The 23843-nt window shown below is 41.9% G+C and overlaps 1 protein-coding gene across 5 annotated transcripts in view; it reads right to left on the reverse strand.

The window, feature by feature from the left end:
* Window positions 1–23843, reverse strand: part of rapgef4 (Rap guanine nucleotide exchange factor 4) — a 205784-nt gene that overhangs the window by 100964 nt on the left and 80977 nt on the right. The window contains exon 1 of one of the 5 annotated variants that reach the window (XM_033023944.1): window positions 14683–14797. The exons of the other annotated variants lie outside the window; for them this stretch is intronic. The gene's annotated coding sequence lies outside the window, so the exon portion shown is untranslated. Of the gene's footprint in view, window positions 1–14682; window positions 14798–23843 lie in introns of those variants that run through there. 5 annotated transcript variants of the gene reach the window in all.

The following is a 23843-nucleotide window of genomic DNA, read 5'->3' on the forward strand; positions in this document are numbered from 1 at the left end:
TCCCCTGAGGTATGTCAGGAGCACACTGACATCCCATATATGGGTGTACCTTGGTCTAGGGGGTTAGAGTTGTAAATACCCTTCATTAGTTTGACCACCAGCGGGTGGGACCCCATGGCCTGTTGTCCTGGAGCTGGTTTTAAATAGACAGGCAGGGCATTTCTAGCTGTGTTGATGGCTCTGTAGCTGAGTCCTTCATTGTGGTGAAGGTTCGCCAGGAATTCCAGTACGTTGGTAACTGTAGCGGTTGAGTAGGTGGTCCCTGTATCCAAGCAGTACTTCTCCCATTTTTTGATGCTGGACAAGTGCTGTTTTTTAGTGGATGTTCGGAGGGATGCTGACATGGTGTCGGCGGTTTGTTCTGATAATCCCAGTCCCAGTCCCAGAAGTGGTTTGTGCAGAATCTGCAACCCAGGAGTTTGATTTTTTCATGGCATGGGTGGCTTGTGCCCGACACTGGGTGTTAATAACTTTGGGTCACTGGGGAATACCATCGGAGTTTCAACAACCATGTCATGGAGTATTGGGAACCATGGCTGCGTAGGCCAGTCGGGTACTATCAAAATACCTGAAGCAGAGTCCATTTGTATTGTGCGTAGTCCCCAACTGATGAGGCAGAAGGGAGGAAATGCATAGAAGAAGAATTTCCCCAATCCAGCGCGAACGCATCTACCGCTGTTGCCTAAGGGTCTGGTTCCCAAGCGACATACATAGGTACCTGGTGATTTAGCCTTGATGCAAATAAATCGATATCTGGCGTGCCATATTGCTTGATAACTTTTGCAAATTTTTTGGGGTTTAACATCCATTCGATGTTGTCATTAAATTTACGTGGCCTGGTGTCTGCCACTGTATTTAGCTTACCTGTCAGGTAAGTTGCTGATAGCCAAATATGTCTTTCGACACACCATTGCCAAATTGTGTTGACCAACTTGTCGCATGATACCGATTTTATGTCGCCCATATGGTTAATGTAGGCCACCACCGTAGTATTATCTATTTGTAACCGTACATGCAAGTGATGCATATTTGTGCATATGCTTTTAAACCATAAAAGTCACCCAACATCTCTAGATAATTAATGCCCAGTGTAAGTGGTAACGATGACTCTGGGTTAGTCCATCTACTACTTGTGCTGGATATAGAGTTAGTTGCTCCCCAGCCTTGAGCACTGGCATCTGTTTGGATAACTAACGTAGGGTTAGTGATGATAATAGGGCTGAAACTATGCCAAATGTTTTTTGCCCACCGCTGTAGTTCTGATATTGCTTCAGTGGGTAACTTTATGACACGATCATAATGACCTGTATGTCGTTTTGGTGCCTGTACCTTTGCTCTTTGTAAGTTTTGACATTGCAAAGGTCCGAATCATTAAATTGTTGCATGATTGTGCCAATTCAACTGTTTTGTCTCTTGGCAATGTTACAGTCACGTAGACTGAATTAATTGTGAAGCCCAAGTAGTCCATGATTGTGGATGGCTTCAACTTAGATTTATCTGGATGTAAGACAATCCCAGGGTTTCGAATAACTGTTTGGTAGCTGATACAGCTAACATAGTCAATTCCATGGTCTTGCCTATTATTTAAGATATCGTCAAGATATGCCATAACAATATGTTTTTGTCTTCTGAATATTGCCAGAGCTGGTTTTAGTATCTTGGTGAATAATCTTGGGCTGGTGTGAACCCATTGGGTAACTCTTTAAACTGCCATAGCTGCCCCATCCAGGTAAATTTCAGGTATCTGCGATGATCCTTGTGAATGGTACTAAATAGTAAACATCTTTAAGATCAATGCTTGCCATGAAGTATCCTTTGGAAATTAGTTGTTTGGCAGTAACAACCGTTTCCATTTTGAAATGTATATACTTAACAAACATATTAAGTGAAGTTAAGTCAATGATGATGCGACATCCACCATCTTTTTTGGGTTTAGTGACGAATATTTGATACGAATTCCAAGGGTTCATGTTTTCCCATGATACCCTTTGTAATTAGTCTCACCAGTTCAGCTTGTCCCTCTCGTTTCTTTAACGGAGAGGGAAAATACCCTCTGGGGTGAATGTTGAACTGGTGGCAATTTTTCTAGTATGAATTGTATTTTGTATCCACTAATGCCATTGAGTATATACTGATCACTCGTGATAGACTCCCGTGCTTCTTAAAACAGGTGTAATCTCCCCCCTGTTAGTATTAAGCCCCTATTTTCTATATGCTGGTAGGAACCAGACCCACCTACCTCCATGGTTATGGGTATTGTTCTGTTTCCTGCCAGTCCAACGAGTCTTGCACGTCGTCTGACGTGGCAGTGATGTTGGGGGGTGGCGCATTTTCCATGGGGTTCGCTCTGGGCCCTGGTCTAAAGAAGACTTCCGGGGATAGAATGCGGACCCCGAGCTTTACGCCAGTCCCATATGGTAGACGTCGACTGATGGACGCGATGGGGTGCTGCTGCTTAGGAATTATTGTTTTTTAAAGCCTCTTCCATATCCTTCATATGTTTTGTGAGGTTTTTGCCAAAGAGCAGTGGGTCTGGCTCAGTGGCTGGGGTATGCACAACCCCGCAAATTTAGGATTTTATGGCAGGTTTTATGATTTGTTTACGAAGGTTGTGGTCATCTCCGTATTTGTCCATGGAACGAGCAAACAATGTGATGGCTGACGTCAGGAGCCTGAGGATCCGCTGCAGTTTTCTAAGGCCTTATTGACCACCTCTCCTGTAGGGGCCTGTTGGAGAGGTGGTTAATGCTGGCCGCTGGTTTGGCTTTTAACGGCCTCCTGCACGTGGGGTTGCCACGTAGCGGTCCACCACCTCTAGCAGCTCTTCCTGTTCCTGCACCCCTTGCATACTCCCGAGATCTTCAGCCATCGTCCCCTCTTCTTGACCAGCCCAGTCCTGGTCACCAAAGCTACCCTCGGGTAAGGAGGAAGCAATGGGCAGTGCACAAGGCACTGTGGAGGGAGTGCCTGAACTCCCCCTGCGAGAGCGCGTCTCACTGGAGCTCCTGCTCCAGGAGCCGCTCCATGCGGCTCAGGCAGCTGTCTCTCCCCCGGGCGGGTGGAGAGACGTCCCCGTCCGACAAGTCGGAAGCCACCAGCCGGACGCCTCTTCCGTGGCTTTACTTCCAGTCCGCTGCTCAGGCGCTAGCGGGCTGGGCTCGGCATGGTTTCGGGGAATAACGGAGTGCCGGGTAAGCGGTCCTACCGCCTTGTTGCTGCCCCCCCCAGATGGAACGCTCCTCCGTGGAGTCGAGCGGGAAACAGGTCTTTTCAGGCGGCTGTCTTTCCCCCCGTGCGGGTGGAGAGACGTCCCCGTCCGACAAGTCGGAAGCCACCAGCCGGACGTCTCTTCCGTGGCTTTACTTCCAGCCCGCTGCTCAGGCGCTAGCGGGCTGGGCTCGGCACGGTGTCGGGAAATAGCGGAGCGCCGGGTAAGCGGTCCTACCGCCTTGTTGCTGCCCCCCTCCCCCCAGATGGAACGCTCCTCCGTGGAGTCGAGCGGGGGACAGGTTTGTCCAAGAGCCTTTCTTCTTTGCCTGAAAGCAGAAGGCTCCCTGTGAAAGAAAACCCGACCTCAGAGCTTACCTGACGGTCCGTTCTTTCACCTGTAGCGGGAGCGCCTGACTCCCGATGCGCCGCTGTTGCACTGCTGAACGTAATGCCGCGCATGCGTGCTGAGCGGGCTCTTCACGTAGTCATTCACGTGACTCCGAAGTAAAATTTGATATTGAAAGATACAATTTACTTCATCATCATTGAAAACATCAATGGGCACGGTGCCTTACAATGCTATGCACGACAGTGATCGCAACTTCTACTGAAATGTGGATGGCCGTTGGCTCGCTAGGAGCTCATCCGCCCTTTGATAGGTCTTGTTTTTGGTCCACAGCCCCCTCCTCACCTGCCAAACCAGGTGGGGGAGATGGTTTAGTCGCCGACTATCCGACCATGGAGCACGTAGCACATAGGGATTATATGGGATCTCCCACTGACCTGAATATTATTCTTGAGACAGAGACTGAAAATATAATCACAATTAACAGAGATTCTGATTAGAAGGTGCGAAATCTAGTCTCAAAGTTATTTGTACTCAACATAGTCAATTGCAATAATTCGGGGATTACGAGAAGAGAAAAAACCTTCATTGAAATACAGGAACATAGAAAATAGGTGCAGGAGTAGACCATTCGGCCCTTCTTTCTTCATAGGTCAGTCCCACCATCCTGGGAATTAACCTGTTGAACCTACGCTGCACTCCCTCAATAGCAGTTATGTTCCTTCCTCAAATTAGGAGACCACAATTGCACACAATACTCCAGGTGTGATCTTACCAGGGCCCTGTACAACTGCAGTAGGATCTTGCTCCTAAACTCAAATCCCCTCGCAATGAAGGCCAACATGCCATTTGGTTTTGTCACTGCCTGCTGTACCTGCATGCTCACTTTCAGTGACTGATGTACAAGCACACCCAAGTCTCGTTGCACCTCCCCTTCTCCTAATCTGACACCATTCAAATAATAATCTGCCTTCCTGTTCTTGCCACCAAAGTAGATAACCTCACATTTATCCTTGTTTCCCATTATAAATGCGCCTGTCTCTGATTGTAAGGGACCTACATTCGGCTTCACTAGTCTTTTCCTTTTTACATACCTATAGAAACTTTTACAGTCAGTTTTTATATTCCCCACAAGCTTTCTTTCATGCTCTTTTTCCCCCCTCTTAAATAACCTCTTTGTCCTCCTCGGTTGGGTTCTAAATTTCTCCCAGTCCTCTGGTTTGCCGCTTCTTTTGGCTAATTTATATGCCTCTTCCTCGGCTTTAACACTATCCTTGACTCCTTATCAGCCATGGTTGAGCCGCCTTCCCAGTTTTATTTTTTCACCAGAAAGGGATGAACAATTTCTGGAATTCATCCATGCGGTCTTTAAATCTTCGCTATTGCATCTCCACTGACAACCCTTTAAGTATAATTTGCCAGTCTATCCTAGCCAATTCCCGGCTCATACCTTCAAAGTCTCCTTTCTTTAAGTTCAGGACCCTAGTTTCTGAATTAACCATGTCACTCTCCATCCTAATGCAAAATTCCACCATATTATGGTCACTGTTGCCCAAGGGGCTTTGCACAGCAAGATCGCATTAGATAATCCTTCCTCATTACAAAATACCCAGTCTAGGATAGCCTGCCCTCTAGTCTACATATTGGTTTAAAAACCCATCCCGTATACATTCCAGGAAATCCTCCTCATCAGCACTGTTACCAATTTGTTTGGCCCAATCTATATGTAGATTAAAGTCACCCACGATAACTGCTGTACCTTTGCTACACGTATCCCTAATTTCCTGCTTGATGCTAACCCAACATCTCTACTGCTGTTTGAAGGTCTGTCTTCAATCAATTTGCACCTACCAATGTCCAGGAACTTCACTTCACTTAAATTAAGACACCCAGTTAACCAAGTCTCAGTGTTCATCCTTCAACTTTCTGCATAGTTATTGTTCCTTTGGTATTCTTCTGTCACCTGAGCTCCTATTGGCATATTTAACTATTGAAATATTACCACTGACCAAGCCAAATACAGATTTCCCACAAGGAACAAACACCTCCATTTTTTTTAGGTAGCTTCTTTGCTTTCTTTCTTAGCCTCAAATATTATCCGGCGAGGCAAGGAAAATCCACTCACAGGAATCCATTTTTGCAAATTTCTACACCGAGGCTGGAACAGAAAGAGAGCAGGTGCTTGTAATTAGTGGTAATAGCTTCAAATGGATTACAACATGAAACAGTGGGAAAGCACTGATGCAACACTCTGGTTTACATTCCCTGTAGATGTCAAGAGAACACAGGATTGAGGTCAGATGTAGTACTCCCTTTGATTGAATAGCACGCTGGCACTGATTGTCAAGGCTTAAACATGAATAATGATCATCATTGCGAGACATGGAGCAATAACAGTCACAAAACATTGTCAAACCCAAAGGAAAGGAGAAAAGAATAAACTAAAACAGATTTCTATAGGTTAAGATTAAACGGAAATCATGTAGATTCTTAATAGTAATTGTGCCAGTGGCGAAGACCTTCGGAAATATGCTCTTATAATAGACAAATGTGGGCTGAAAGGATGTGGGCTGTGCAAGAATTAGAAACATAGAAACATAGAAAAAAGGTGCAGGAGGAGGCCATTCGGCCCTTCAAGCTAGCACCGCCATTCATTGTGATCATGGCTGATCGTTGATCATGGCTGAACGAATTGTTCACCATGAACAAGACGCAGTTGTGGATTAGTATCCAATTATTCTATGAAGAAAATAATACTGAAAACATAACAAAAACCTTCTGAAGGAGAGCTGAAAAAACACCATGTCCAGATTTTGTTATTTTGTGAAAGATAATTCTGGTAAATGTTGCTTTAATTTCTCCAATCTATCGATCACTAAATTAATAGTTACCAGATGTCAAAGAATACATTAGGTCTTAGATATTGGATACCATCACACTGTTTCTCTCAGCGTAGCCTGATCCAATACAAATCATTCTGTCATAAAATAGCAGCCACAACGTTTTCTAATAGGATTAACACTGTGCCATATATTGAATTCCTAGATTCCCACTGTGCTTAGTATTTCTTCTGATAATGTTTGAATGAAATGTGTAATCTGTCTGCTGAAGTTATTTTCCATGTAATAGTTCTTTAAATCCAAAGGGAGAGATAATGGATTATGTTCTGCCATCCAATTTTCAACAAAAAGTCATTTGTCACTTGAAGCAGAGACCAGGCTATACCTGCAGTCGTTGCCGTGCACTGTTCTCAAGAAATTGCAGTGAATTGTGGATGCAGCCCAGACCATCACACTAAACCAACCTTCCTTCTATTGAAAAATGTCCTATTTCCTTCGCTCCATAGATGCTGCTGCACCCACTGAGTTTCTCCAGCATTTTTGTGTACCTTCCTTCTATTGACTCAATTTATACCTCACACTGCATTGGTAAGGTCAGCAGCATAAGGACATGTCACAGCCTGGCCACTCCATCTTCTCCCCTCTCCCATCGGGCAAATGGTATAGAAATGTGAAAACACACCCCTAGGTTCAGGGACAGTTTCTTCGCAGCTGTTATCAGGCATCTGAACCATCCTATCACAACTAGAGAGCAGTCCTGAACTACTATCTACCTCATTGATGTCCCTTGGACTATCTTTGCTTGGACTTTACTGGTTTTATCTTGCACTAAAAGTTATTCACTTATCATGTATCTGTACACTGTGTATGGCTCGACTGTAGTCATGTGTTGTCTTTCCACTGACAGGTTAGCATGCAACAAAAGCTTTTCACTGTACCTAGGTACACGTGACAATAAACTAAAATGACTGGAAAAGTAAGGCTCCAAAATGAAAGAGCATTATAGAGAAGCAGTGTTATGCATGATAGCGTTGAGCAAGATATAATTCGATGGAACCCTTTGTCAGACACAGAATATTGAAGTAAATTATATCATAGTAGTTATCAAAATTATATTGTATCACCTATTGTTATCTTTGTTCATAAGTGTATTTAAACTCAATGTACATTGAGTTCAGACAGATTGTACAGAGTGGGTCTCCAAGGGGAATGCCTGATTATCATGATGAGTACAGACCTTTTGCATCTACCAGCTTCTGTCTCCAGTGGCTTAGACACAGTCACAACAGTGACATGAAAATGCGTGGGATTTCACATCAATGTGCTTAAAGTGCACATCATTGGTTTCTCTTATGTTGCAGTCTAAATGATGCGCTCGACTAAAATTCTACTAAAATGACAGAAAGTTTATCCACAGACAACAAAGATTTATGGTGGAAGGGTGTTATTCTGGCTGGGGTTCTATGACCCGTGGTATTCCGCAGGGATCTTGGTTGTTTGTGGTATATAAGTGACTTGGACATAAATGTAGATGGGTTGGTTGGTTAGTAAGTTTACAGACGACACCAAAATTAATGCAGGCAGTGAGCAAGTCTGTCAAAGGATACAGCAGGATATAGATGAGTTACTGATATGGGCAAGGAAATGGCAGATGGAGTTTAATCCAAGCAAGTGTGCAGTGTTGTACTTTGCATGGTGCACAGGTTGAATGACAATAGACAATAGGTGCAGGAGTAGGCCATTCGGCCCTTTGAGCCAGCACCACCATTCAATGTGATCATGGCTGATCATCCCCAATCAGTACCCCGTTCCTGCCTTCTGCCCATATCCCGACTCTGCTATTTTTAAGAGCCCTATCTAGCTCTCTCTTGAAAGCATCCAGAGAACCCGCCTCCACCACCCTGAGTCAGAGAATTCCACAGATTCACCACTCTCTGTGAGAAAAAATATTTCCTCATCTCCGTTCTAAATGGCTTACTCCTTATTCTTAAACTGTGGCCCCTAGTTCTGGACTCACCCAACATCGGGAACATGTTTCCTGCCTCTAGCGTGTCCAAACCCTTAACAATCTTATATGTTTCAATGAGATTTCCTCTCATCCTTCCAAACTCCAGAGTGTACAAGCCCAGCTGCTCCATTCTCTCGGCATATGACAGCCTTCCCATCCCGGGAATTAACCTTGTAAACCTACGCTGCACTCCCTCGATAGCAAGAATGTCCTTCCTCAAATTAGGGGACCAAAACTGCACATAATACTCCAGGTGTGGTCTCACTAGGGCTCTGTACAACTGCAGAAGGACCTCTTTGTTCCTATATTCGATTTCTCTTGTTATAAACCCCAACATGCCATTTGCTTTCTTCACTCCCTGCTGTACCTGCATGTTTACTTTCATAGACTGATGTACAAGGATGTACAAAGGGAATGTAAGGGAAAAGTACAGTTAATGGCAAAATCCTTAAGAACATTGATATACAGTGGGATCTTGGAATCCAAGTCCATAACTCCTTGAAAGTAGCATCGCAAATAGATAGAGTGGTGAAGAAAGCTTATGGTATCCTTGCCTTTATCTTTGGGGGAGAAGGAATGTAGAGAAGAGAAAAAACTGCTCTACTAGTGGTTTAAATTACGTAATGTGACTTGAATGAATTGATTATTATTTGTTTTAAGTGGTTCTGCGAATCTCAGATTTTTGTGAGTCCAGAGTTCATATAGTGCCATACTGTTGTTATTTTATATTTGGAGGCTGAATTTATATAAAATTAAAGACATCTTCTGAAAATCAACATTGTTTGAACACGATTTATCACCTTGACACCAAGTCATGAACCACAGCACTGAACCATGGTTGTGAGAATTAGAGATCACACTAACAATTCTCGCCATCACCTCCCATGGCTTACTGGCGAGGACTCAGAGACTGGTAGCTCTCTGCGTGCCCCAAGGAAAACAAATTATTCTTCAGTACCCAGTCCTTGGTGCAAGTATCCTCTGTGCAATATTGTTTGGTTCATTGCTTGCTTCAGTGGTGTTTTGGGGGGGTGCATGCGGTTTGGATGAACAACCTGCTGATAGTGTGGTTTAAAAGTGCAGTTCAATATCAGGCAATGTTTGGTATTTTAGACAATGTTAATGGAAATGTTACCTCGATAATTGGCACACATAAAACACACTACAATGTTTTATCATCTTATCTCCTTATCAATTTCCTAGACCCAGATCTCTTCACCTGCCTTTTCAGCTGCAAAATATAGACTTTGCGAAGAAATAATTTGCTGTCCTTAACATAAATCAGTCAGCTGTCAATAAAAAAAATCACATTGATCTATTTATTTCATTAAATATTTAATGTCCAAAAAAATGTTCCCATTGTAATAACTTTTTTTTAAAAAACTATGTTTATACTGTGTAAACATAAATAGTCAATAACGTTTGACTGAAATCTCCTTATAATAAATTGCCGATCAAAATATGTATGGACCTTCCACAAGTAGGTAACACCTCTTGTTTCCATCACTCTTTTGCTCAACATCCAAGCACTGTAACTTTAAAACACTCATTCATTACGCTTCCAGCAGCAATCCATTTCCTCCTTCACAGACAACTACGTAATCGGTTCCCATCTGTGTCAGTACTTGTTGCAGTGTTCTGTTCTCCAGTCAAAAATGTAGTCTTCATTGCTGGCCCGTTCAAAAATAGCCCATGATTAATGGACTGTAATGATAGAAAGTTTTAGAAGGATATGGGCCAAACGCCCATATCCTTGGGGCTTGGGGCGCAAGGTGGCGCATCGGCAGAGTTGCTGCCTTACTGCGCCAGAGACCCGAGTTCAATCCTGACTATGAGTGTTGTCTGTATGTAGTTTGTATGTTCTCCTGGTGACAGCGTGGGTTTTCTCCGGGTGCTCCGGTTTCCTCCCACATTCCAGGGGTGTACAGGTTGCAAGATAATTGGCTTCGGTAATAATTGTAAATTGGCCCAAGTGTGTAGGATAATACTAGTGTATGGGATCGCAGGTCTGTGCGGAGCCGGTGGGCCGAAGGGCCTGTTTCCGTGCTGTATCTCAAAACTAAACTAAAATGGGGCATTTTAGTCAGCATGGAAGGTGGGGCTGAATGACCTATTTGCTTGCTGTATGACTCTATGACCATCCTATTTACACGCCTGCCATTTTGATTCCTTCCTCCCCTCACTCCTCCGCCCACATTGCTCACTAATGGCCATGTACCAGAACAGAGATGGGAAAAACACAAATTGAAGATACAACCAAAACGGAACTCCTTTGAACATTGACTTATGGAAAGCTAACATTTCATTCACGTCTTTTTTTTACTTAATAAGAAAATAGTCTCCAAAAATAGCTCTCAGACTGACATAAAACAAGTAATATCTTAAATGCTGTCCAATTAGACATATAATTAAGGCATTATATTAGCTGCACTGACCACATACTGAATGAACAGCACACATGTAAGGAATCCAGCACAGTACAAACTAACATCAGTCTCTAACTAGAAACAGATCACTTGCCAAGCTTTATATAGCCACAAGTAGAACTCAAAATGCTGGAGTAACTCAGTGGGTCAGGCAGCATCTATGAAGGACATGGATAGGCAATGTATCGGGTCAGGGTCCTTCTTCAGAATGCAAACAGCGGACTAGTGTGGATGGGGCATCTTTATCAGCATGAGAAAGTTGGGCTGAAGGGCTTGTTTCCATGTTGCATGACTATGACTGTGACTTTATTAGCCTCTCTAATGATGGCTATTAATCTAAGTATTAACAATGGTTTCTCTCAGACATCTCATTCCTCAAACACCCAATGAAACTGGATATATTATAGAATACCAATAATTAGTATTCCCCTGTTGAAATAAACTTAGATGAAATGCAAGATTGACTGAAAGATATTTACTAAGGAAAAATAACACTGGCGGGGGAATTAGCATGGATCTGCATTTAAGTGATTGTGGGGTAAAGAAATATACTCTCTTCCAGAACATAAACTTAATTTTGTTTTAATAGCTTGAACCTATGTTCTCTGGCCTCACCTTGCTCGTAATCTCTGAACAGATTCCAGCTTTTACCTTGTTTTAAAAACTCAAAATCGACAATATTCTCATGAAAACAAACCCTTCAGTCTATTTTTGCTCTACTTTTTGTTGGCAGTCCTTACAATGATATCAGTCCAGTTAATCTCCAGATTCTCAATATCTCACAAGTGGATTCCCGGACATAATACTTGGTTATAGTCTGACACAAAGAGTGAACAGCTGGAAGAGAACAGGGATCAAAGAAGGAGATGTTTAATGAATCATAAGGGAATGAAAAAGTGGAGACACAGGATAGTGAGGGCTGAATTGACAAACAAGGTGTGGCAGGCTGGGGCGGAATATTAGGACTTTAAATGTAATAGTAAAAACAGAAGGCGCAGCTATTCACTAAACCAAACAGACCCTCCAAAACTGGAATTCTGAAGTAGTCTGGTACACATACAGGAAGTTGTCCCTGTGTACTTAGTGGTTCTAGAAAATTAGACATAATCAACCCGCCTTCAACCCAGGAACCGGATTCAAACATTGCACAGTGCATCAAAATGCAAGATCACAGGCAATTTGTCAGTTCATTTAACTTTCTACCCTCCCTTTTTACAACAGGGAAATGTTGAAAACAATCGTATCCAGCTGTCCCATGATCAATCAAGGGAGACTGGGGTTGACAATTCAATTCAATACGCAATGCAAACAAAAAAAATGAAATAAACACAACACACTTTTAGTTACATGTTTTTAGTTCTTAATCTCTTCATCAGGGATCTTAAAATCTTTGGATCAGTTCAGGTACGGGATTACTGAATTACAGCAATGAAGCAATCATATAATACAATTACAACATTTGTTGCATTATTTAAATGACCTTTTAAGGGGCACTGCTTTACATAATTAGTTCACCCATATTATCAAAGTTAAAAGTCCAAAAGATGTTCAATTTATTATCTGTTTTAAATAGCAATGTCAATTAACATTGGATTTAAGGTGTTCAACCTCATTTGCCTAAAAATCATTCACTGTATCTTACATGAAGTACTTTTCATCATTTAAGGAATGCAATGCATTTCTACTCTCTGACAAATTCTTAAGCAATAGGAATACAGAATACTGGCCAGAACACATTTGGAATTAGTCCACTTACATATGAAGGATATATTGGTCTTATAAAAACTTGAATCCAAATTCACCAGGAACATATTCAAGGTAAAAGTAATAAGCTAATGAGGTACTGGGTAAATGTGGGCTATTTTCCTCATGGAATTAAGTTAAGTAGTAACCTCAATGAATGATTTAAAATAAGATAGTACACAGGGAGGATTGGAAAATTCAGAACAATAAGACATAATCTGTTTTAGAGATTCCAATACAAATATAAATCTCTCACACAAGAATATGGCATGTCCTAACTCAGAAGGTCATGATTACAATATTAACCTGGTATCATTAATATATCAGGTTCATTAATATCTCCAGAGCATGACATTTTCCATGCTTACCCAATTTCTTTCATATGTTATTCCAGGACCAATGTGGTTGAATTTTAACTGGTCTCTGAAATAGCCTAATTCACAATTCAGTTCGGGCAGGGATTGGACAAATTAAGAAAATGCAGCAAATGGTAGCCTTGTCGGTAAAGGCCATTTCCTATAAATGTAAAACTAATTTGAAAAGCATAAAAATACACTAAGTGCTGGAGTAACTCAGCAGGTCAGGCAGCATCTATGGAGAACATAGATAGGTGACATTTCAGGTCAGGTCCCTTCTCAACCCAGTCAGACTCTGAATGTCTCAATTTTCATGGCATGGCGACTTCTCCCGCCCGAGTTGCGGGGTTGAAAATTACCTGGAGCGGGGCCTTACATCATCGCCCGGTGCGGCTTTAATGGCCACGGGACACTTACCATCGCCCGCCGGGGGCTTTGACTCTGACATCGGGAGGAGAATGAGGAGTGCAGGGGAGAGATAAGACTTTGCCTTCCATCACAGTGAGGAGGAGATTCACTGTGATGGATGTTTGTGTAAATTGTGTTGTGTCTTGGTTCTTTTTCTTGTGTGTATGACTGCAGAAACCAAATTTCGTTTGAACCTCAATGAGGTTCAAATGACACAAATAAATTGTATTGTATTGTATTGTATGAACAATTGTGTTCTCGTGTCATGTTATGTAGAACTTAATTTAGTAGTTTAAAAAACCCCAATTATTTATTTAATTTAAAAACTAAAAACGCAGAAGTAACCAGGAAGAGCTGTTAAAATGGAACAAAGTTGTTACAATCAGACCAATTCTCAATTTGAACATTCTCCAACTGTTAAGGGAACCAGGAAATCCATCAATGATCAGAACCTTTCTCTGGGTCCTACATTGCAAAGTTAAGTTGCAGGATGAGTCACCACTGTCTAAGGATGCAACCCTGTCACCTTGTGTGAGAGTGGCTTCCAAACTATTCAACCCTAAGTATCCATCCTGCAGGTTTTGAGTGAGATATCAGTTGGTGGGATTTAACCAAGGTACACCATGGATCATTTATTTGGAGTTGGCGAGTCTCCAAATTCACTTACAACCTAATCTCACAATACCCGTCTTAGAGTTAAAATCAAAAAGGTCAAAAATAATAAAAACTAAATTAATAAAGTCAACATTGCCCACCATTCTCTTTTGCAATACAAGAATATATTTCTGACACATGAAACGGTGAACAATGAATGAGGATTAGAGACAAACTATCATTTGATTCCTTTAGATTAACAATCATTACTCAAGCAATTTAAAATCGAACTACTGATCTATTAAAATGCAGTGCTAAACAATTGCATTAGTAACTGAAGAAAATGTTGTGTATCAAACCACAATTTAGATTTTAGTTTACAAAAACTAACAATTTAACAAGAAAAGGTTTAAAGGCTTCATTTAATATTATTTTAATATTAATTGAAAGCTCAAAACTATCATGAAAATATTTTGTTGGGTATTATCCAGGTTGTGATTCTGAAACACCAGGACCTTATGAAATCAAATATTTCTGCCTAAAATATTCATTAAAATAAATGAAAGAAAATATTTCTCCGTCAATGCTCAAAACAAATTGTAGAAATTTTCTGATATTTTTAAACAAGATCACAAAATAATTGAAATGTTACTTTCAAATCAGGCAGGCGTATACACATATTAGCACATTGCATTCTATATTTTTCAAAAAGCAAGGTAGATACCAGAAAAAAGAAATAAAACAGTCTTACACAGATGGAATCAAATCATCCTAGTTCAGCAAACATCCCCGGGCTACAATAGAGTTTAAAATCATACTCTGCTCTCTCGAACACTGAGACTTTGCAGACACGTGGTTGCTGTCTAACCGGGGTTGTGCAGTGAGCAATCAGCTCTTCCCTTTGCATTGACAAAACTGATGCTGATTAATCTGGCTTTCTGCAGTAGATTTGCATGTACAGAAACTTTCCTTGAACATTGTCTTTATCCTGATCTATTCAGAGCTTTATCACAACCATGGACAACATGTCCATGCTTCAGCAACAGTCTAGTGAATGAATCATTGGGGAATATTTCAGCCGTAAGCACCACTGTCTCTCACATTTTTTCACATCCCTGCTATGCTGGATGAGTGATATACAAGAGAGGCCATGTCCCAACAGATGTGGCACAAAAGGTCCATTTATAATTCATGCCATTAATCTGAAAAAAACAGAGGAGCCTGCTGTGCATATAATGAATGCTTTTTACCAAATGATTCAAAAGAGCGGGTACACAAGTTCACTCAATTCAATTACTTTTTTTTTAAAATGCTTACTAGTGATGAAAAATAAAATGGTACTAAACTGATATCAAAAGTACTGAAACTTTGATGGTCGACATTGGTCAACATACGGTTTCATTTTCTGCATTCAACATTTGGATCCATTTCTTAAATCTGAAGCCATTAAAAAGAAAAAGAAACACCTTTGAGGTATTTATTTTGGTTCAAAACTCCTCTCAACTCACAGCCCACAAGAAGAATGCCTTGGTGTTGCCACCTTGCACAAAATCCAGTTGTTATGCATTAAACTAGGCAGTAACTTTCACCAAACTCTTCAGCTACAGGGAAATTCTAAAATGAGCCAGATTGTGTCCAACAATAATGCAATCAAATGTACTTCCTAATTGCTGCAGTCAAAAATGAGATCTCACCTGATTTTCACTCAACTTGGTTTGGAGACAATTAATGTCATGATTTTTAATACAAAGCAAAACATTGCATATGCCCAAAATTTACAAGCATGTCAATCAGAGATCTTGCAGCAAAAGAACAAATATATTATATGTGGGTGCACCACCAAAAGGTTCTTACGGCAACAAGATCCAATACCTCGCACAAGACCTATTCTGCAGATTTTTTTTGCAAAAGGCAAAATGTTAATACAAAAAGTACATTTCATCAGTGACAAATATTAATTATAATCTTGATTATAATAATAATAATAATACATTTTATTTATGGGCGCCTTTCAAGAGTCTCAAGGACACCTTACAAAAATTTAGCAGGTAGAGGAAAAACATGTAAGGGGAATGAAATAAATAGTAGAGACATGACTAGTACACAAAGTAAAGACAGAATTCAATTCAAAACACAATATGAGGCAATTAATGCACAGATGAAAAGGGAGGGGGACGTGGGGCTAAGGATAGGCAGAGGTGAAGAGATGGGTCTTGAGGCGGGACTGGAAGATGGTGAGGGACACGGAATTGCGGATCAGTTGGGGGAGGGAGTTCCAGAGCCTGGGAGCTGCCCTGGAGAAGGCTCTGTCCCCAAAACTGCAGAGGTTGGACTTGTGGATGGAGAGGACACCGGCTGATGTGGATCTGAGGGACCGTGAGGGTTGGTAGGGGGAGAGGAGGTCAGTGAGATATGGGGGGGCCAGATGGTGGAGGGCTTTGTAGGTGAGGATAAGGATTTTGTAGGTGATCCGGTGGGAGATGGGAATCCAGTGAAGTTGTTTGAGGACTGGAGTGATGTGATGCCAGGATTTGGTGTGGGTGATGAGTCGGGCGGCTGCGTTCTGGACCAGTTGGAGTCGGTTGATGTAGGTGGAGCTGATGCCAAGGAGAAGTGAGTTGCAGTAGTCCAGTCGGGAGGAGATGAAGGCATGGATGAGTCTTTCAGCAGCGGGAGGTGTGAGAGAGGGTCTGAGTTTGGCGATGTTGTGGAGATGAAAGGAGGAGGTTTTAATGACATGGCGGATGTGAGGCTCAAGGGAGAGGGTGGAATCAAAGATCACGCCAAGGTTGCGGGCCTGGGGAGATGGGGAGACAGTGGTGCCGTCGATGGTGAGAGTGGGGTTATTGATTTTGCTGAGTGTGGCTTTGGAGCCTATGAGAAGGAATTCTGTCTTATCGCTGTTGAGTTTGAGGAAGTTATGTTGCATCCAGGTTTTTATAGCTGACAAACAGGAGTTGATATGGGAGAGGGGGGGGGGGGGGTTGTGGGGGGATTTGGTGCCGAGGTAGATCTGGGTGTCATCGGCGTAACAGTGGAAGTCCAGGTTGAAGTGGCGGAGTATCTGACCAAGGGGGAGGATGTAGATGATGAAGAGGAGGGGGCCGAGTACGGAGCCTTGGGGAACGCCTTGAGTGACTGTGGCTGTAGCAGAGGTGTGGTTGTGGAGAGAGATGAAGTGGGATCTGTTGGAAAGGTAGGAACGGAGCCAGCTGAGTGCAGAGCCTTCAATGCCGAGGTCTTTGAGTCTGGTGAGCAGGATGTTATGGTTCACTGTATCGAAGGCTGCGCTCAGGTCGAGGAGGATGAGGATGTTGATGGAACCAGTGTCAGCAGAGGTGAGGAGGTCGTTGAGGACTTTGAGGAGAGCAGTTTCTGTGCTATGGAGGGGGCGAAAGCCAGATTGGAGGGGTTCAAGTAGGTTATATGCAAGGAGGTGGGAATGAAGTTGCGACGCAACGATACGCTCCAGGGTTTTTGAAAGAAAGGGGAGGTTTGAGATTGGGCGGTAGTTAATGAGAGAAGAGGGATCAAGACCAGGTTTCTTTAAGATTGGTGTGACAGCAGCAGTTTTGAAAGCGGAGGGGACAATTCCTTGGGACAATGAGGAGTTGAAGAGATTAGTGAGGTAGGGGCAGAGAACGGGGAGGCAGGACTTCAACAGGGGAGTGGGGAGAGGGTCGAGGGAGCAGGTAGTGGGTTTGGAAGAGCTGATGAGTTTGGAGATTTCAGTAGGGGTGACCAGGTCAAACTGGGAGAGGAAGCAGTGTGGAGGAGGGGTAAGGAGGTCAGTGGAGATGTTGAAAGGAGGGGCCTTGGTAGGTGGTGGAGTAGATGCTGGGGAGTCGGGTACAGGGAATAAAGATTGATAGATGGTGCTGATTTTATCAGCGAAAAAGTGGAGGAATGAGTTGCAGAGATCCGGAGTAGAGGTAGGAAGAGTGTTGGCTCGAGGCTTGAGGAGGTTGCCCACTGTGGAGAAGAGGGTTCTGTGGTTTAGGCAGGGATCGGTGAATATGGAGGAGAGGTAGGCAGATTTTGCAGCAATGAGGGCATCTTTGTAGTCAGTGAGGTGGAGTTTGTAAGCTTCAAGGTGGACTGTGAGAGATGATTTATTTGTGAGTCGTTCAAGTCGGCGACCAGTCTGTTTCAGTTTACGAAGTGCAGGTGTGTACCAGGGTGAAGATGTGTTGAAAGTTACGGTTCTTGTTTTGAGGGGGGCCATAGTGTTAAGGGAGGTAGACAAGGTGGAGTTGAGATGGTTTGTGAGATCATCAGGTGAGATATGGGTTGAGTCCAGGGGGAGAGTGGTGGAGAGCAGGTCAGAGAGATGGTGGGGATCAATGGATTTTAGATTACGGAAGGTGATTTCTCGGAGAATGCGGGGGCGAGGTGTCGGAGAAGGGATGGTGAACCGTATAAGCTTATGATCAGAGATGGGGAAGAGGCATGGATGGAGGTCGAGTACCGGTTGATTTGTGGAGCAGACCAGGTCAAGGATGTGACCTTTGTCATGGGTGGGAAAGGTGACGTGCTGAGTGAGAGAGAAGTTGTCAAGTAAAAAGGCGAATTCAGATGTGAGCTTGCAACATAATGTCAATATTGTTTCATATTGACATTATGTGAAATATGAAACAAAATGTTCAGCTATTACCTTTCATAGATGCTTTTGAAATAGGACTTTACTAATGTATACTTATCAAGTGGATTTGTGAAGATCAACCTGGAGCAGTATTTTATGCAGCTCAAAGCTAAAGCTGGATGACTCAATTTTACAAAATTATCTTGACGATTATACACATCTCAAAGTAGTGATTGGAACAACCTAAAAACAGCAAGATCATCTGAAGTTTCTGTATGAGCCGATGGCGCACCACAAAAGCCTCGTGTTTGTGAAGCATCAATTTTTCAGGAAAAAATGTGCACAGAGTTAGCATGCAGTTGACTTAGGATTCAGATAAATAAATTCTACTATGTTGCTATAAGTACAAGAACTCATTCAAAATACATTTTGAAGGTATAGCCTTAACTAGATATTCCCTTTATTGTATTGTGCAAATTTCCCGTATCTGTGATATAAAAAACTAAAGTAACAAACAACATACTGCCTCAGGAATAGGGCACTGTACTGCACCGATCCATTGAATGCAACCAAAATATGTAAATGGCAAAAATGTATTCACCAGAGTACACAATTATAATAGAAAAAGGAATGCCAGAATTCATTTTATATAGGGAGGCAAAATAATTAAAAAAGTCAAAAGTATCAGTAGAAAGAGAAACAAAGGTATTATTTCGGATCTGAAACACCTTATAGCTGGAAAGGAGAGAGTTCCCCCAGCAAGCTCTCCTTCTTTTGCTATGAGAGAAAACAAATTGGTTTCAGTCGCAGAGAATGGGTGGAGCAGGAATGTGCAGTACAAAGTGAACATCTCACAAAGCGTGAAACCAAATGGTTTATTTTTTTGTGTCTGTTTGCCAGTTAGCATGGCTTTAGGATAAGCCTTGCAGGCTGGGCTATGATAATGCAAATAGTAAACCTGGCCAAAATCACAGGTGAATGACAGGCATAAATGATCAGTTCTGATCTGAAAGAGCAAGAGCAAGCCGAAAGATGGAGAATTAGACACACAGTTTGAAAACCTACATAGTGGCCCAGAAAGATGATGGGGCGTGGTTCCCCAATAGTGTAGGCGGCTACAGGCAGAAAAATAATAAGAGTGGGGTGGAGAACAAGTATGAGAATGGATGTTGTTGAGATTGAAGTGCTAAGTGCTGACGTTTTTAGTTTGAGGGGCCGAGCACTGGTGAGGTAAGATCTTTTACTTTCCTCTGTGGTCACAATGCTTCCATGAGGGGCTGAATTCGTTTTTCAGAGAAGAGCATCAGCTAGGCGTGGCACAACAACGAGCTCTGATGCACAGCTGGAGAGAGTGAAGACAAGCAGTGCTAGAGTGACAGGAGACTCAGTAGTTAGGAAGATAGCCGGAAATGATTTTGTGACTGCAATCGAGAATGCAGAATGATATTCTGCCTCCCGACTACCAGGGTCAAAGCTATGCAGACTCTTCCTAATCAATCACTGACTTTGCAAATGAACACAAAATCTGTCCCTGAGAATATTTGCCAGCAATTTCCCTACCACTGATACATTGTTTGACAACCTGTAGTTACTAGGCTTATCCTAGCTGCCTCCTTAAATAAAGAGACAACCCTGCCTATTCTACAGTCTTCTGGTACTTTGCTTGCGGCCAATGAAGATGCTGAAATCTTTCAGAGTCCCAGCAGTATTCTCCCTCATTTCCCAAAGCTTCTGGGATAGAACAAATTTAACACCAAACACCTCTGTCTTCTCAATACTTGCATGGTACAGAGAATCAACATATTCCTCCTCAAACTCAGCATCTTCCATGTCCCTCGTCTGGGCAAATACAGACCAAAAGCACCCATCCCAATCCCTGCCCACTCCTCTGGCTCAACTCTAAGGAGACCCATTGCCCCTGCTGCTGAGATACTCGGGCATATGATTCTTGATTAGTTGTACAGCTTTGAGGGAGGAACAGTGCATTATACAAAAATAACTAGGTCAATCTAGTAGACAGAACAATCATAGTCACAATAATGTCACTTTTAACCGTGCTTTTTCAGTGTTTATGATTCTGTGTTCTCTCTCCCAAATTATTCCCATTAATCTATCAACCAGATTACCTCAGTAACCATTATATCCAGAACATTGCTAACCTCAACCTATCTCACGCATTCCCTCTGTCCTATCCATTGCAACACCTACTCCTCCACTTTGCATCTTGATACTAAATTTGTTTTCTCTCCTTCACACATGGGTGAGGCTCTTCAACCTGAAACATTAACTTTCTTGCCCTTTCCACAACTGCTGACTTACCTACTGTGCATTTCCAGCATATTCTGTTTTTATTTTGGAGTAGCACATCCGCAACTTCAATTTTAAATTACTTTGCTTATTATTTATATGCTCACTATGAATGTATTTTATTTTTATTATTTGCCAATATGACACAAAATAAATTACTTAGTTTGGGTTCTTAAAAGAAAATGCCCAAATAAATTAAGATGGTTGCCAATTTTAACACCAACATAAAAGCAACTAGAAGATACATGTCTCTCCTTTGTTCATGGAGTATATTCAGAGTCTCTGAATAACACTGGGACCACGGACATCATTCTCTCCTAATTTATAGTTGGCTCCTAGCAGCTGACTTCTCCCAAGTTCTTAGTCTACAGAGGATAAGGGCAAAGGGTGAGAGGCAGCAGCAACAGTTTATTTTGTAAGATAGGTTGCCCTGCTTTAAACTGTGGAACCATTTATGTTTATTCCTTTAAAAAGGCCACAGGATATGCATTATGGGTTTAAGTGCAGGAAATTTCAAATCCAATGACTTTAGGAGGAAAATGGTTTCTCAATACATACCATTCACAAGTTCTCAATGAACTTAATGGTTATTGAGAGTTCCATGCACTTGTTGTCAATAACCCCATAACCTTGTTCTATTACCCCAGCTCAAATTGTCACATATCTCTGCACCTTTATGCTTGATGATCAGCTGACCCACTGACAATTTCCTAACAAAATATACCCTGAATAAAAATAAAATATTACATTTTTAAAGCTATAGCAGCAGAAATGATCATGAAGCAGATTAGAACTTTATTGAGAACAGCTCCAGATGGTGGATTGCAATTCAATTCTCAATTACTTTGCAAGCTTAGCTGGAATTAATACTGCCTGTGCTCAGAGTAACATTTCAATCAAAGGGATTGTCCTGCATTCAGTACTAATAACGGTCAATTTAAATATACAATTAATGAAGGACATCTCATTAGTAATAGGAAAATTATATATTTTTCTGATTACTATGGAGATTCCAGACCTAAAATGTAGCTGAAGTTATTTATTTAGCTTCCATTTTCTTTCATTTGCTCTCACAATTTGTTTTTTTAACCTGACATCCAGTTTTGACACTGGTTGCAGTGTGTTGGATGCCAGTTGTGTAAAAGGCAGAATCTCACTGCACAACATCAAATTCTCTGCTCCATTCTAATCAGATTAATATTAATCTGAGAGCAATTATATCATTGCAGTGAATCATAAATAAAAGCAGATCACCAAGTTAATATCAATGCCAAAGAACATTATCTCCTTAGCACCACAGCCAAAGCTGGGTAGTATTTTGTTTAAATAACACAGGAAACTGACTTTTGATAGAGGGAAAGCACTAATTAAAATAAAAATCTTCAATGTAAACTCCAGTATTCTGATGATTATGTTTTGGAGTGCATTTTACTCTGTTGGTCGGATTCAGCTGAATGGGGAGGCATTATGTGAGAGTTTCTGGGCTGGAGCTGTGAGAGCAGTGTGCGGCACGACTGCCCCCTATTAGTGGAGATATACAGTGCACTTCATAATGTTTGGGACAAAGACCCATCATTTATTTATTTGCCTCTGTACTCCACAATTTGAGATTTGTAATAGAAAAAATCATATGTGGTTAAAGGGCACATTGTCAGATTTTATTAAAGGCCATTTTATACACTTTGGTCTCACCATGTAGAAATTACAGCTGTGTTTATACATAGTTCCCCCCCCCCATTTCAAGGCACCATAATGTTTGGGACACATAGCTTCACAGGTGTTTGTAATTACTCAGGTGTGCTTAATTGCCTCCTTAATGCAAGTATAAGAGAGCCCTCAGCACCTAGTCTTTCTTCCAGTCTTTCCATCACCTTTGGAAACTTTTATTGCTGTTTATCAATTAACAACATGAGGACCAAAGTTGTGGCAATGAAAGTCAAATAAGCCATTATGAGACTGAGAAACATGAATAAAACTGTTAGAGACATCAGCCAAACCTTAGGCTGACCAAAATCAAATGTTTGGATCATCATTAAGAAGAAAGAGAGCACTGGTGAGTTTACTAATCACAAAGGGACTGGCAGGCCAAGGAAGACCTCCACAGCTGATGACAGAAGAATTCTCTCTAATAATAAAGAAAAATCCTCAAACACCTGTCTGACAGATCAGAAACACTCTTCAGGTGTGGATTTGTCAATGACCACTGTCCACAGAAGACTTCAGAAATACAGAGGCTACACTGCAAAATGCAAACCACTGGTTAGCCGCAAAATAGGATGGCCAGGTTACAGTTTGCCAAGAAGTACTTAAAAGAGCTGACACAGTTCTGGAAAAAGGTCTTGTGGACAGATGAGACGAAGATTAACATATCAGAGTGATTTCAAGAGCAAAGTATGGAGGAGAGAAGTAACTGCCCAAGATCCAAAGCACACCACCTCATCTGTGAAACACGGTGGTGGGGGTGTTATGCCTTGGGCTTAATTAGGAAAGGAAAAATAGATTATGAAAGAAAACTGGCAGGGAACAGAAAAACTGACTGCAAACGTTTTTATAGATATGTGAAAAGAAAGAGATTAGTTAAAACAAATGTAGGTCCCTTGCAGTCAGAAACAGGTGAGTTGATCATGGGGAACAAGGATATGGCGGATCAATTGAATAACTACTTTGGTTCTGTCTTCACTAAGGAAGACATAAATAATCTGCCGGAAATAGCAGGGGACCGCGGGTCAAAGGAGTTGGAGGAATTGAGTGAAATCCAGGTTAGCCGGGAAGTGGTGTTGGGTAAATTGAATGGATTAAAGGCCGATAAATCCCCAGGGCCAGATAGGCTGCATCCCAGAGTACTTAAGGAAGTAGCTCCAGAAATAGTGGATGCATTAGTAATAATCTTTCAAAACTCTTTAGATTCTGGAGTAGTTCCTGAGGATTGGCGGGTAGCAAACGTAACCCCACTTTTTAAGAAGGGAGGGAGAGAGAAAACGGGGAATTACAGACCAGTTAGTCTAACATCGGTAGTGGGGAAA

The sequence above is a fragment of the Amblyraja radiata genome, chromosome 7 (genome assembly GCF_010909765.2).
Source record: "Amblyraja radiata isolate CabotCenter1 chromosome 7, sAmbRad1.1.pri, whole genome shotgun sequence".
Lineage (NCBI taxonomy): Eukaryota > Metazoa > Chordata > Chondrichthyes > Rajiformes > Rajidae > Amblyraja > Amblyraja radiata.